This window comes from Arachis ipaensis, chromosome B06 (genome assembly GCF_000816755.2).
Source record: "Arachis ipaensis cultivar K30076 chromosome B06, Araip1.1, whole genome shotgun sequence".
NCBI classification, from domain to species: Eukaryota; Viridiplantae; Streptophyta; class Magnoliopsida; order Fabales; family Fabaceae; genus Arachis; species Arachis ipaensis.
The window spans coordinates 113,858,641-113,863,069 of NC_029790.2; positions in this window are offsets into that span (position 1 = coordinate 113,858,641).

Genomic DNA, 4,429 nt, shown 5'->3' on the forward strand with positions numbered 1-4,429 from the left:
ACAACAATCAGAAATGGAAAAAGTAACATCAAAACTGAGATCAACAAGTTGACCAACAGAAATAAGATTAAAGTTCAATTTTGGGATATAATAAGTATCAGGGAGATTAAGAGTTGACTGGAAAATAGAACCCTTGTGTGTCGCGTGCAAGAGGGAACCATCAGCAGTATTGACAGAAAGTGCATTTGTAGTGGTAGACAAAGACAAGAAAAGATGATGTAAAGGAGACATGTGATGAAAGCAACTGGAATCAAAATACCATTTAGAATTAACTGGAAGAGTTGAAAAAGCAGCAGGAGTATTACTAGAAAGGGAGAAAAGATGCTTAAAAAGAGATGCAATATCAGATAGAGAGACAAGAGACGGGTTGAGAGGAGAAGAGTTGGTAGATTCAGTAGTAGCAACAACAGCAGAAGCAAACACATTCTTGGAAAAGTTGGGACAAGAATAATACTTGAGTTGATCAGAACGTGGTGGGCGAGTAGGACAGACAGTAATTAAATATTCTAAGAACTTGCAATAATGGCAGAACAGGTGTGGACAATTGTAGCTAATGTGACTTTTCTGTTGGTATTTGAGACATTCAATAGAAGGATAGTCTAAGAAGAGGTGCCCAGAACGGTTACAGTTTCGATAGAATTTACCTTTTCTATCTTGGCAGAATCGGAAAGAACTCACAAAAAATTTTTAGAGAGGGTCTCACTGTCTACCACGTTAGCTGCCACATCAGCAGCGACGTCAGCAGCTGCGTCAGCCAAGGAAGGACATGTGGCAGTGTCTGAACAGAGGAAGGAACCTTGTCAACGCTGAATCAGAGCACGCGGGTCAACCAGACATGTCGGATCGGGTCCAAGCACGGGTCCAGCGGGTCGGGTCGGATACAATTGCAGGTTGAGCATGGACCGGTGCAGGCGCGACATGTGCACGGCGTCTGGGCCATTGATTAGGGGCCTAATTTGATGGCGCGGGATGAATCTGGAAAGGACAACAACACTGGTGGCGGCAAGGACTTGTAGTGGCGCGTCGGATGGTTTTTGGCGACGGTTCTGGACTCATTGAACTCGTGACGACGAGAAGACGACAATAAGGGTAGTGACAAACCAAAGCGTCGGGAAAGAAACGAAAATCAAGAATAAAGAACACTGCCGGAAGAGAAAAACAAAAGGGCTATGGACTAATTTCTATAGAAAAATAACCTATGCTCTTGATACCATGTTAGAAATAAGAGAGTAATTTGAAGAATGTATTATTGAATGTATGTCCAAAGGTACAATGTACAAGGGTATATATAAGTGCTAGAAAAATTAAAACAATAAAAGTGCAAAATCCTACAATAAATACACAAATATGTTATATAAATATAAATGATACTAGCTGATCTTAATTAATCCTAATTATATTCTAATATTAATTATGTGGATATATGTGCAATGTTCTTATATTGTATTTTATGTTATTTGTGGTTGACTGGAGAAATTTGGAGGTTAGGCTGGACTAGGACCTAATATAAATCCAGGGACAGGTTGGTGTAAGAGGAATTAATATGATATTATTGATGGATTAGGTGGGTTCTAGGTGTTTATGGACCTTGAGTGGGCTTTAGGATGCTTATGGATTTATGTTCCTTATTTAGCATTTATTTTTTATTTACCTGACTGAAAATCCTTGTGATTCTCATCCATCTTGTTCTCCTAGTATTTTTAGATATAGATCAAGGTGGTCGCAGTGACTGAAGTAAATTATGGTCTTGTGATGGAGAGAGTGTCTTAGTTCTCTATTGATGGAAAAAAAGATATATATTGATTACAATACTATGCATCTCTCTTTATCTAAATAGTATTTATTAGTAGATAATTAGAATAGAGTTTAATTACTTCGCATGTCTCTATAGTTTTACCAAATTTTCAATTAGGTTCTTATAATTTTTTTTAATTGAGTTTCTATACCATATCAATTTTTGTAACTAAATCCTTACTAACATTAAACATTAAAACAAATTATGTAGTATGAATTTACTAATTTGACATAAAACTCCACATTATAGGATTCATTTGATCTCAGTGGCCGAGAGATGGCAATAATGGTGTCGTTGGAGTAGCCAAAAGAACATCATCAAGATTCAAAACTTTCACTATATACACATGAAAAATAAATTAAAAAAAAACTTAGCATTATGAAAAATAAAAAAATCCAAAACAAACAACCTAATAATAACATCATTCTCAACCAACTCCAACACTTATAATAACAATGAATTCGATGTTAAATTTTCCAAATTCAATTTCAAACCCTAAAAATTGACAAGTCATGTAATAATAAAAATAATCGAAGATCTAAGAAATAATTATAGCTCATTATTATTTTTAGATTAGACACCTCAGCGGATAGGTATTCTAAAATGGCGATGAAGAAGTACTACAAGAAAATCACCCATTCAGCTATTCTTGAAAAGTGTAGCTAAAAATTAAAAAAAAAATTATGTCTTTGACAAAGGCTGTGCTTTTTTGGCTTTGGAGACGATTTAGTGAGGATATTTATTCGGGCGTTGCCTATTCTCAAAGACTACGATTTTCTATATCAAAAGCTATGCTTTTGGTGTTCAGAATAGGGTGCATTTTTCAAGTGATGTGCTTGAGAACCAAAGGCTACGCTTTCCATCACACATGCTTACTAAAATTCAAAAAAATAGGCTACACTTATCTTTGCTACTGCATCACTTTAGAAACATTGTATACCTATAACTACTCTATATAAACGTAGCCTTATGTCCCTCACTTTTAATATATAATATTATAATCTCATAATTTTCTTTTCTAAAAACTAATATTTAATATTATAAAATAAAAATAAATATATAATAATACTATACAATGTTCTTTAAATAATAAAAATTATCCTTAAACAAAATATATTTAATTTATAATGAACCAAAAAAGTATTGGGATGATCATAATTTTGAAAATTCATACATCGCACACTAAAATAAACATACCTATATCAAAATATACATGAGACAACTTAGAATTTATTACTAATAAACTACAAAAAATCAAAATATATTGTATCTTATATAACTATCTTCTAATTAAATCCATTGTCAATAAACCATAGTATTTTCAAGCCAAAATATAATAAACTATTTTTCAAATTCCAATACTCCATATTTATCAATAAACCATCATGATAAGCATCTTAATCTTCATTATCATCCCTTGGATTAACCTGAATAATTATGAGAAAATAGAGATTCAGAAGTTAAAACCCCTAATTATCAGTCTATAATCTAAAATTCAGAAACAATAGAAATTTAGAAGTTAAAACCCCTAATTAAAAATACTAAATTGAACCCAAAACCTCCCAAATTTCATAGAACCAACTGAAAATTGATACATACCATTAGCCATTGTTGTTTATCATTATTAGCACAGCCACACGCACCTTCTTCGACACTGGTAAAGAAGAAAGCGGGTGAGAGAACGAATGAGCAAGAAAAATAGGACGGTGAAGAACAGAGCGGGGAAGAGAATGCTTACCTAGTGACCGAGGTGATGAGCGGCGACGGTGAATAAGAGATGACGGTAATGAGCAGTGCGGGTTTGTGAAATCAAAGGAGACACATAAGTTTTTTTTCTCAGCGTGAAAACAAAAGAAAGCACACTCTCAGCGTGAAAATGAAAAAGAAAAACATTGAGTTTTGTGATTGGTGCGTTTGATATTAGAGGACGTTTGTGAAGCCACCAAAAACATAAATATTAGATTACCCTTAAAAAGTGTTGTCTTTTGTGAAAAATGTGTATTCATTGACATTAAGATAAGGCTACGTTTTATAAATGATCTTTTTATTATTTAAGGAGACACTTTTCAAGTGATGTCATAATTATGTTTTCTATTTTACATAAAAATGTAACACATAGAAAAGTATAGCCTATTCTTTGAATAGGCTACCCTTTTTAACTGTGGTTTAAAAAAAGTATTGCTGAATAAGTAATTTTCTTGTAGTGAGGTAAATCGGAATACCAATTTCCACGTGCTCAGAGTAACGACCTTTCTTCAAGTAGCATCCGATCCTTCCGATAGAAAATTGGAGACTGGCTTTGATGGACCTTGAGACTGTCTTCTTCTTGGGACCACCGCCTTTCCTTTCGGCGGCTCATTTTTTCATTTTTTTGGGAGACTATTTATGGAGGCAAGTTTACAGAACAAAAAATGAGTTTTAATGGGTGCGAAGAGAGTGATGATGATGGTAGTGGTGGAAAAGAGAGTGTGTCGTCTTCACTGGCATAGTTCGATTATCCATCACCACCGTAGCCTCGACTTCATCGTAGCGGTGTCACCCTTTTTTATTGTTGCTTTCTTTCACAGTCTCCATTTCATATTTTTGGCTTTTTTTTAACCAATTACTTTAATGATGAAAATGAAGAGTAAAGTT